General features: G+C 42.9%; 1 protein-coding gene across 1 annotated transcript in view; it reads left to right on the top strand.

Moving 5' to 3' along the window:
- Nucleotides 1-380: 380 nt before the first annotated feature.
- Nucleotides 381-12311, top strand: part of C5H1orf185 (chromosome 5 C1orf185 homolog) — a 77238-nt gene continuing 65307 nt past the window's right edge. The window contains exon 1 of the mRNA XM_090049134.1: nucleotides 381-511. The gene's annotated coding sequence lies outside the window, so the exon portion shown is untranslated. The remainder of the gene's footprint in view (nucleotides 512-12311) is intronic.

Below are 12311 nucleotides of genomic sequence, written 5' to 3' on the forward strand. Positions count from 1 at the left end.
GCCGCGCCGGGACCGTTAGCTCGCCTCCTTTCCCCTTTCTCTTCCTGTCCAAATATTTCAAATTTACGCGCCTGAAGTAACAGTCTCGTGTCGCGCGTTTGGTGCCCTCCGCGGGCCCGGCTCTCGGCGCCCGGCCCCGGGGGGAGCCTCCCCCCTGCGCCGGGGGCGGCGGCTCGGCGGCGCGGTGGATGCATCTTTCTCTGGGCTTGCTTTTTTCCCGTTTGCCGGGACTCGGGGGGCCGTCCGGCGACGGGCGAGAGCCGGCGCTGGGGGCCGCGGGGCTGCGCGGAGGCGGAGGTGCCGCCTCTCCCCCGACGCCCGCAGCCCTGCGCGGCCGGGCCGCTCTCCGGAGGGTCGGGCCCGGGGCTGCCCTCCCTTTGCCAAGGCTCCGCGGCCGCCGGGGACGGAGGGCAGGGCTCGACATCCTCCCCGAGTCACTGAGACCCGACCCGCTGCGGCGTCGAGGACCGAGAGGCTGGCACCGCCGTCGGCTGCTTGTTCCCCCGAGGAGGTAAGAGGTAACGTGAGAAACCCGGGAGCACGATCCCGGCACCTGCGAAAGCACAAGTGAGGGGGATGTAGCTTGTCACCTGCCTCATATAAAATGGCTTCTGAACCACAGAGAGAATCAAAATGAAGAGGGGGAAGGCAAGTGTGAGGGGGATAGTGTTAAAACTAATTTAATTTAGAACATATGGGACACGATGTTCAGCCCCAATCCCATTTTACATAGTCTATCCAATCGGCACTAGCCAAGTAAGTGCAGCACTGCCAAAAAGAGGTATGTTTCCCCCCAAAAAAAAATATTTAAAACCAGCCAAAAGCCAAGGATGTAGAAAACCACTAACTGGCTTTCCAATTGCATTTCTTTGTTCCTCTATCAGTAAGCATTTTTTCCTCCTAAGAGCAGAAATGAAGAGGCATGTCACTACACCGAGTCAATAAGTATTTTGAATAAAAATCTAGTTTTCCTGCTGGAAAACACCAGGCATTTTTGTTTTGCACGGCTGTCACTAAACAGTTAATTAACAGCACCACTGGAAAGATTTTTCTTACTAGATTGTGGCAAGCAAGATATCGCTGCTTTCTGGGCTGTATTCTGAAAGCCAGACATGCAGGAAGCATTCCCATGACATGGTGATTCTGCTGGTTCCTCGGTGTGAAGGTTAATATCAGCAAAATGATATTTTACTCCTAGTTTTCTCCATGCAGGCAAAAAGATTTGCACAATAACAGACCTCAGAAAAGCTTCTGCTTGAAGATTTTCAGAGGATTCATACACTTGTGCACAAGTCCTTCTCCCAGTTTACGCTGGGGCAATACAGAATACACACCAGGGTTATATTCAGAATAGGCTGCAGCCGATCCTTAAATGAAGCTTTCTATAAGCAGAGAGTGCAGATTGCCTGCTCGGATGTAAATGTAACAATACAGGCCCTGCTCACATCAACTCCAGGAGCCTTTCTTCCTCCAGGTATGTTACTGCAGAGGTGATGTAGCCTCATTTTGTAGCTTCAGACCCCTCGGTTCAAAATCAGGCAGGCAAGGAAGGATACGCGGGTGGCTGGTGATGAATCCTGAATTGTGAACTCTTGTTTTCATTTAGAGGTGGTGAAGAAAAGGCAGATGGGTTGGGTTTTTTTAATCACTAAGTAGTACACAAGCAGGCCTAGAAATTGAGCTGGTAATACTAAAGGCCAGATTTGTTTTCAATCCTCCAAAAGGACAAATGCATTCACAAACCAAAAGTAAAATAAAATAATGCTTAAATCTGAATATTTTATAATCCCAAGGGGCACATTTTTAAGTATATGAACTGAGCTGTCTGAAATCTCTTTATTACTGTGTTCATATGAAAAATATAACTAGAAGAACAAAATGTAGGCCTTTTGTCATCATGTTGTGATTTATTCGTTATTTTTACCTAAACATGGCCTGGTGTCCAAGACATTCTGTAGAGGATGTGATATATATTAATTTTGTACTTTCAGAAAATAAGTGTAGTGTGTTAAAGATTAAAAACAAACAAACAAAATACATTGCATTGTCATATATTAACAGTCTACAATTGTATGCACATGAATTGAAGTACACAGCAATTTCCTTGATGTATGAATGTTCTGACTTAGAGAAACATATTGTTTTGTGTAAAGAAGGTGGTAGACAATTAACTGTATTCATTTAATCTAATTATAGGCCTTTGAGGCAAAAAGCTGTCACTTTTCACTGCAGAATGTTCAGAGAAGTTAATTGAAAAAACATTGCAGCCACAAGGCAGTACAGTCCCATCCTATAGTGGGTATTAATTCATTTTTCCAAACTTGTGTGCTGTTGATGCTCATTAAAGATAAGGGTAACTATTACACACGGGAGCAAGGCAGATTCTGCGTAAGCCTCTTACACAACACTCCCAGTGAACTGCAACAGCTCTGCAATTCCAGGATTGACCACAGACAGTGAAATATGCCAAGCTGTATGGTGGTTTTGTAATATGGGCAAATGTCTAGGATGGATTTGGAGGAGATGAAACACATTTGAGTTGTGACATAGGTCAGAATTTGAAATGAGGCCCTCTTCTATAAGTAATAACCCCATATGGGTATTAGTTGTCTGTACAGTCGAGTTCCCTTAACAATAGTAAAACAACAATTGTGATCATATTATTTGAATGGGTTAGCACAGGTATAATTTTATAATATATCCTATATAAACCTAAAATATATATAGCATAAAATATGATGTGATATTGTAATATATAATATACAAGCTTCAGTTGGCACATGCAGCTCCCAGTGATATCAGCAGACATGGTACAGATCAACTGCAGTGTATGAAACATCATTTGTATCACTAGAGCACATGCCAATAATTTTGATATCTAACATTTGTCTTATTCTCAAACTGAAAAAGGAAGTGAAGCTGTGTGGGCTCAGCCTTGCAAATAGTCGATGTGGCCTTTCAGATGATAGATAACATAATCCCTCTCGTTCTGCTACTTGTAGGGGGAGGTGGCTGTTTATATCAATAATATCTAGGCTTCCAAAACTGTCCCCCCACCACTCACTCAAATACATCTACTTTCTTTTCCTCCCCGCTGCTGAACCCATGAAATCCACCATCCGAGCGGCCGGGAGACCCCTCCAGAGCAGTATGTTCCATTCAACTCTACCTAAAGCATCTTCTCTCCTGCCAGCCAACCTACATCACTTTCAATTCTGCCCGGGTGCTCTTGGGGGAACATTGCAAGCACAGGAAGGCTGCATGTCCTGCTCTCTCTTGTGATCCTTGTTGCCACAATGGCCTCCAGCAGGTGGGAGGAGCAATTGCAAGGACAGCCCTGGTCACCCCCGAACGCAGCCAAGGTGGGGTTAGCACAGGCGCAGTCTGATCCACATGTATGTACTGCCCCATGTGCTTTAAGGCAAAAAGAAAGCAGAGTGTCACCAAGCTGAATGTAAAATGTGCTTGGCAAGCTGTAAACATGGCTGTCAGCACCACCTCAAATTTTAAAATGTATTTAATTCTTTTGAAACAAATCTTGAAGAAAAATTGCCACTCTGGTTAAAGAGGAGTTGTATTACATTTTAAGACAAGGAAAGTTGTATTGACAAAGTCACAGAAGGCCTGAAAACAAGATGTACAGTGAAATGCTGTTTATCCCCTTAGTTCTGGAGCTCTGATTCAGCAGTTCAATACTATTTTATAAGGAAGGTTACTGTATATACAGAGCAAGAGCTAAATTGGCGGTTCCCATCCTCATTCTTACCTCCACTGAAGATGAGGCAAATATTGAGCTGATTTCTAAGCCAAAATGTCTTAAACTCCTCTCCTCACATACCCACAAAGTCCTGTCCCCCTATTCTCCTGCTGCCCCTCTTCTCTCGCTCCCTTTCAGAGCTCCTCTCCACTGTAGTTTTGGGGTTTTTTTTGCATTTGCCTTCTCAACCCTTTCATCCCTCCATAATTAAATCAGATGCTTCTTCCTACCCATTCTTTTTCCTGGGCACGGAGAGAGGAGTGGTGGGCATTACGTCACTGACACTAATTCTAAAAACATAGCACCGCAGCGCTCTCTCAGCAGTTCGGAGAAGCCGTAGGCAAAGCCCTAGAGCCCCAGAAAGAATTATGTTCACTTACCCTTGGGAAAGATGCATGTGTACATACAGTAGCTGTGAAAGAAAGGAGCATGGCCAGCTCAGATCAAATCTTTGGAAAATTTAGCAGCTAGAATTCCAGCAAGGTCTCAGCTGACCATGTCCAAATTGAGATATTTTTGCAAGTTTAAACTTTGCCAACCTTGACAATATTTCCACAGGGTCAGAAAATGACGCATCTCTGAATTCAGAACCACTGTGCTAAATGTCAAGTTCCCCTTTCCAAACAAGAGAGCAATACAGTCTCACGATGAAAAAATCGATATGTTTTTCAAACAAAACAAAACAAATGGCATAAGCCGTAACCTTACCTTATTTCCATCAGGAAATACGCTGCACACTAACTGTGGCAAAATAACTTCATCCCCAACACCAGTTCCCACGCCTCGGAAAGGCAGCTGCCCCGCAGGGCCTGCACTGCTCTTAACCGTCTCAGAACGAGTGTTGGACGGCTGAAGGCAAGCAAACGATGGCAGTGGCAGCTGTGGGGCTCAAGCTCAGATGGCCGACCACATCAGCTACAAATGCCCTGCTGGCCCTCCTTCGGGCACCCACGGTCGTACTGGCATTGGCCACTCGACCTGTTGCTGGGTTTCTGGCCCTCATGCCTCCAAAATATGAGTGTGGTGACACTTGCTTCAGCAGCAGCAGCCACAGCAGCATCACCATCTTAAATGTACTTTACAGTAATACCATGAGCAGACAAATATGAAAAGAGCAGTAACCTAGTGTGTTTAAAAATTATTTGAGTCTAATCTGGGTGCACACCCACTCAAATACTTTAATCATGTGATTATTGCCTGTTGTCATTACCAGCCATTGCTAAGGTTTTTTGAGCATTTTTTTTTTAGTTACCATAGCTATGTATTTCTTTCTATAACACGGCAACATTTCTTTTTAACTGTCATCTCAGCTCTTAATTTTCAGTGCTTAATTCCAACATATACATAGTGTTTTTTACCTTTAAATTACTGTCGTGTTAGTGTACTTTCAATCTCGATTCTATTTTACATAATTTCTATGGAAATAGGAAAAGATCAGTTTAGGGTTGCATATCAGAAAGATTTGTCAGACAGCATGAACTACTAAACTGAAGCTAGTCCAATGGAAAAGACAGAAAGAAGATCCCTTGCATAAAGTATTAAAAGTAGATTGGACCAAGCTCTGGAAAGTGTATTATTGTAATGAGCAATGTATTTACAGAAGAGTGTATTAGATTACCTAGTCTTTCCCCTCTTTAATATCTTAGTTACTTCTCTAAAGTTTGGAAGCCTTCAGAGAGTTAAGTATAAGATGCCTGAAAATATAATGAATTCATACATTAGATGGTCAGATAACGATACCACCCACTGACACAACTAGGATGTTAAATTCATTATGTAATGAAACATGAATTGAAATAGATATTTTGCATGCACAACTATTAACTGAAATTTGCTGGCAGACTTCTCACGTTTTGCATTTAATTCTAAATGTAGTGACACCTATAATCGTTTTTTAACTTCTGATTGTGATTCTCACAGTACAAGCCCAGTTTTGGCAAACATTGTCTCCCATGTCTAGGATTTTCCTCAAATAGTCTCATAATTTACAGATACATGAAAAACATCGCTATTATAGCATTCAGAGTTGTGGCAGCTGAGGTGATTGCTCAGGTAGCATAAACTAATTCCAACAGAGGACTCTAGATTTGAAAGAAGAGATCTTAAATTAGACTCTGACTTCACTGGAGAGCTAATGGATTGAGCCCAGTTCTGTGGAGATGTAGTCATTGCTAAGATTGCTGTCGTTAGCACTCATTGTATCCTTTTCAAATCCTGGACCATCATGGCTACACCACCACTCCAACCCACAATCAAACAGGAAAAGTATTTGATTGGCTTTTCTGTTTGCAGTTCTAGGGGATGAGAGGATTCAAACTATTATAAGGTAGTGCTAAATATGCAGAAAAAATGTTCTCCAGTCTAAATATGAAGGTTTGAAAAGTTTTATCAAAAATACAAATGAGAGAAGTTGGTCTCTCAGACAAAGGTCAGAATACCCACTTGTTCGCTAAAATATTGAGAAGCTCTGAACTGGCCTTCTAAAACAGAATATTAACTAGGTCTTAGTGAATCCATAATAAAATTCTAGATCAGGAAAAAAGAGATAAGTGTAAGATTTTAAACAAGAAAAATGATGAATAAAATTAACTTCTATTTTTCAGAATAACCTTTTTTTTTTTTTTTAAAGAAATCAAGTTACCTTTGAGGTCATACAGATGAAAAAAAGGACTACATTAATATTTTTCAATGCCTTGTTAAGGCTATCAACATGTATTTCTGGAAATCAAGTTTCTAATAGTTCATAAATAAGTTAGCATTTATGTCTATATACTACCATATATTAGGGCTCACATAGTCTATAACGAGTTAAATAGTGTTTATTTCATACATAATATTTAATAATGTTTAAAATCAAAGGAAGACTCATTATTAACCCTGATTAGTTTATATAGATAAGTGAAACAAATTCTACACTTCTTTTGTGTTCTCATGCTTATTACAGCATGATATCATTTGACATGTTTCTAATTATAGTGCATCCACCTCGAGAAAAAGGCATTTCAGAACAATAAGACTGATAGCAACTACTGTTCTATTCTTACAACTTTTTGGTAGCTACTTCAGAGGTTTGTGAATAATTCTAATTTGTATTTAGTATGTATACTGTTATATTTTTCCACAGGAGAGACCTATTGTCACTGGATTTGATATTCTGTGCTCAGTATTTCCAACATAATAGTAAATGATTCCTTACAATTTAGCTATATAAAAAATGTGATCTTATTTGTCCATCAACCAAATGGAGGGCTTTTCTTAGCATGTTTAGAAAGGAAAATAGTTCTCATGTAAGCAGAACTTGCAGATACCGTGCTTGCATTTTTGTCTTTTTGTTTTGCCTTTCATTAAAGATGTTCACATTTCTAATTTAAAAGGACTCTAGCATCTCATGTTACTCCATTGCTTCAAAAGGAGTACAGTGAATGATGATGCCAAATACATCCTTACCTGATGCCCTTATATATTCCAGTGGATTAGATACAAACCAGCATTAATGCCATGCAGTTAAGAGAATTTTCTCTTCAGGCACCCACATTTTAAAGAAGTTTCTACTCCTATTCAGCTAACAGAATTTTAAAATAGTGAGATCAGTTTATTCCATCTGTGTATTCTGAATCATATCTTCTTATTTATATGAGGAAATTAGAACATAAGAGCTGGCATTTACTGGGTCAGACCATAGGTCCACTTGCCTAGGATCCCATGTCTCAGTGGCAGAGAATGGATGCTGAGAGGGAGAGTAAATAGGGTATGACCAGGGTTTTTCCCCACTCTTCCTCTGGCACTTACAGCCTCCAGCATTTAAGATCTAGGATGTTCAATTAAATTAAACTGTTGATTTCTGTTAGTACTGCAGAGTAATACAGCTATGGGAGAGCATACTGGATTTTTTCTGTTATCAGTAAAACTGTCATCTTAAGTTCACGTTATACAATCTTTATTACTGGTGATAATGTAAAACGACAAAGATCTCTCTTGATTTTCAGATCTTGGGTTGATTATGAAGCGATGAGAGAAAATAATGTTTACTCATAAATTGATCAAATTGGGCATAGTTTTTAAAGACTAAGTAAAGACTATACTACTACATTTACAGCAACTTTTCAGTAAAACAGAGATTTTCTTCAGTACTTTTGGGGGAACCTCCAGTGTGGGAAAGGAGTTTGGAAATTCTCTGAGAGCTAATTTTACATGAAGAATTACTAGACAGTAGCAGCTGAGAGCAGGACAATTCTGAAGATGTGTTTAAAATATGGTTAACATGCTTTTCCCCCCCTATATTCTTGGAGCAGCCTTATCCTTATCCTTTACAGAGTGGAACAATTTGGTATTGCTGAATTAAGCTGAGGGTCTATTTCTTAGGTTTTTCATTTGTCCCAGCTGCTGCTCCTGTGGCATGGCCTGCCCACCCGTAGGAGGAGCTACGAGTAGGAAGCTACAGCCAATCCTGCAGTGCTGGTAGCTCTTCCCACTCTCTATTCACGTGTTTAATTTAGATGAAGTATCAGGGGACAGAGAGTGACAAAGGAGATACAACCACTGTATAAGTTTCAGTAAACTTTAAAAAGCTCAGGGTAAGGGGATGGTATGATTTGTTTTTATTGTGGTGTGGCAGGGCACCTTTGGTGCCTGCCACTTTAAGGGCAGCAAACAGGCAGCAGCCAGGTGCCTGATGAAGGCAGCTATTTGGGACCCAGGGATATAAGACAGGCTACAGTTTGCTGCAGGAGGAAGGAGGTAATGTCGGGCTGAGAGGCTGCTCCGGCCAGAGTTAGGAAGTAAGGGAAGGGGCTATGGGGTGGAGGTGACCCCTTGTCCTGAGTAAGATGTAAAACTGCACCCTGCCAGGGAAGGGTGGTCTGGTGGGGTTCCTAGTGGCATGGGAGCCTCCAGGAAATGCCAGACCAGTTACCTCCCCGGTGAAAGGTGGGTTGGGGCACCTTAACTCAAGCCCTACATCCATGGTGGTGTTTTAATGAGCAGGGGGAGCCCAGAGCTTGTTAGGGAGCCCTGAGGAAGAGCTCAGGCCAGAGGAGGGACTTGGGGCTGTGCCCAGGGGGCAGAGGAAAGCCCGGGGGTGTGAGTGAGACCCTGTGTGAGAGGGGCGATGAACAGAGCGGCCCTGTGAGTGGGCAAATGAGAAGGGCCAGTGGGGGCATAGTGGTCCAGCAAGGGGCTAGGAGCAAAATAGGCCTACAGCTGTAGAATCACTCAGTCAAACTCAGGTGAGGGTAGTGGGAGATGCCCAACAGACTGCACCAGGGCTGATCAAGGAGAGGAGGGCTAAGCCCAAAGCCAGGTGAGGCCGGGCGGGATGAGTGTGGCCCCTGAGAGAGGGCACTATGAAAGAGGCTGGGTAACAGCTAGCAGAGTGAGTGGGACCCTGGTGAGAGAGGAGAAGTGTGTGAGTGGCTCTTCGGGGCTGCAGAGGAGAGCAGGTTGCTCTGGCCATAGGCCGGAGAAGTAACACCAGAGTAACATCTGCAAGGCATGGGATCTATGGAGGGGAGGTTGGAGCGAGTACTAGGCCCTTGTCAGTAGGGTGAGTAATGGGTAGCCTCCCGCCTTAGTAACAACTTTCATATTTTTCCATCAAGGTATGGCAGGAGAGCAAAGTGGGCAGTTACCCTGCAGGGCACCCAGCAAAGACTTGACAAGGAAGCCATCCTGTTATACTTGATCACAAAAACCAGAACCTCAGATTCTTCAAAATAAAGCAGGTGGGACTTGTATAGTTAACTACCACGAGTTTGGTAGTTTGGGCAGCTGATAATTATTTTACATAAAACAGGTAGATCTTATAAGACTAAATATCTGCAATAACTGGAATAAATTAGAATAAATCAACTCAATATTATCTCAGGCTTCTGGGAGGAGACTACAGAATTATCACTTGTACAAATAAATATTTTTAGCAAAGGTTTGATTGTCAAATAAATCACTGGTGCAGCTCCACTAACATTATCCACAACACATGGTACTCCGTACCTCACTGTAGTATCTGAGCACCACAGAAAATATTTTCAGGAGCAGCTTAGGCTGGAAAGCTTTCCCTGCTAGTCCTTTCCTGAATATTTCAGCCAAAAGGGCTGATTTGAAGCCTGACAGGTTTGGTTTCTCATTGCCCTCGTCTGACAACCAGCATGCTAACCAGTCAGTGAGTGATGTAGGATGCCCATTAAGAAAACTGTGGTGTGCATCACACAACCAGCGATCTTTAGGCTGTCAGTTATGCTTTGATGCTGACATGTCAGTTTCTAGATCTCTGGAACTGGGTCCTCTCACCGTCTGGGAAACTCATCGCTAGGGAAATAGGTCTGCTGCCTGCTGAGGACAGAAATAAAGAGTCTGAGAGGGAAATAAAGCTACATCCTAGTACTGAGGCATAGAGTCAAAGACAGAGTGACCTTATCAAAATACCTCACTGACTTGCCATCCTAAGCCCCATTTTAGAAAGTGAAGTAGATCCTTAGAAAGTTGAATCTCCTTGAAAATCATGGGAACTGGACACTTCTGAAAATAATGCACTAAGTGTACTGTTTCCACTTCTTGTGCAACCCCTATGCTGGTATGAGGGACTCCAAAACCCAGGCTTTCTAGATCCTTAAGCCAATTACTTAGATGTGCAACTCCATCCCCCTGGCACTTAAACACGTTCTCTCCGAGTTCTCCCATAAAGCTATGGGCACTTTAGGTTGTTTAAATTCTTCAGGAACAAAGCTACAGAAAAGCAAGGGCCACACCACAAGCTTAACAAAGGAACTCCTTAAGCGTAGTCACTTAACTGCTAAGTAGTAAAAAAAGGGTTATAGATATTTGCAAAATAATGAGATTTGGCCCTCTCCCCCAGGAACTTTTCCCAGCTTGGATATGGAGAAGCAGAGTTCCTTTTGCTCCCTCGTTCTTCCAGCCCTTCAGTCTATGGCACTGGACTGCATCCTGCTCCCATCTCTCCCTCCTTTTGTCACGTATTCCTCCATACCACTACACCAATCATTCAGGTCAGTAGCTGAGCTAGTCTTGAGTATACTGTGTCATAGGGTTGGCCACTAGGTGAGTCAGTCTGAATCAATGACCTTCGAGTTAGTTTCTCAGTGCCTGTGGTTCAGTGAAATGTCTAGTAGCCTTTCCATGGCAGAGCAGGGCAATAAAACAAGCTGCCTAGAATATGGGTAGTTGTGTTTAGGACATGATACAAAAATGGAGGTCCTAACAGAAAATGTAGTTCACAATTTAATACAGACATCCCCACTCTCTCACCATAGAAAGTAATGCCACTGGCATGAGTTCTCGAATGACAGCAAAAATATCCTTTTCCAATAAAAAGAGCAGGTCCCCACCAAAAAAGACTTTAAAAGATATAACCCAACTGAGGAACAAGATTGACTGTTGATATTAAGTTACTCTCTACAGGAACCTCTCTTCAGCATATCCAAGCTTTGCAAGAGTTTTTAGGTAGGAATTAGGGCGGTTAATTAGGGCTGCAGTTAATCATGGTTAACTTACATGATTGACACAAAAACAAATGAAGGCGTTATTTTTTTAAATTCCATTAACTGCGCACATCATTAAGCTCAGGAGATTAGTAAGTGAGGCACTGAAGGGCAAGAGCATTGATGAGATGGGAGTCCAGGAAGGGTGGGTATTCCTCAAGGGAATGATCCTTCAGGCACAAAAGGGGGCCATCCCAGTGCACATAAAAGGAGGCAAAAGAGCCAAGAAACCCTCTTGTCTGAACAGGGAAACCCAGGAGAGCCTAGGGGGGAAAAGAGAGGCATACAGACGGTGGAAGCAGGGGGTAGTCACCAAGGGGGAGTATACCTACTTGGCTCGCACTTGCAGGGAATCAGTTAGAAAGGCCACAGCAGAAATGGAGCTCAGGCTGGCAACAAAAATTAAAGACAACAAAAAGTCCTTCTTTAGGTACATAGGGAGCAAAAAGAAGGTTCAGGGTAACATAGGACCCCTACAAGACAGATTAGGACAACTGGTAACAGATAGGAGGGACAAAGCTGAGCTCCTAAATGAGTTCTTTGCATCTATTCCTGAACACGGATAAAGACACGTCTCCCAAAGGGGCTATAGACAAGCCAAGAGGGAGTTAGCCCTGACCTAGTGAAGGGGCATTTGGAGGGGCTGGACATGTTTAAGTCAGCAGGCCCTGATGATCTTCAACCAAGGGTGCTGAAGGAATTGGCCAGTGTCATAGCAGAATTACTGGCGCAGTTGTCTGAGCACTCATGGTGCTCAGGATGGGTCCCAGAGGAGTGGAAAAGGGCCAATGCGTGGTCCCTATTTTCAAGAAGGGGAGAAAGGATGATCTGGGTAACTATAACCAGTTAGCCTTGCCTCTATCCTTGGGAAAACCTTTGAAAAAATTATTAAGGATCACATTCGTGGGAGTCCAGTAGGAAAAATAATGCTGAAGGGCAACCAGCAGGGCTTCGTAGCAGGTAGAACCTGCCTGCCTGACCTTGTTTCTTTTGACAACCAGGTCACAAAATGCTTAGATGCAAAAGTTGAGGTAGATGTCATCTACTTGGATTTTAAAAAA

The sequence above is a fragment of the Crocodylus siamensis genome, chromosome 5, assembly GCF_052110815.1.
Source record: "Crocodylus siamensis isolate JL-2025a chromosome 5, ASM5211081v1, whole genome shotgun sequence".
Taxonomy (NCBI): Eukaryota; Metazoa; Chordata; order Crocodylia; family Crocodylidae; genus Crocodylus; species Crocodylus siamensis.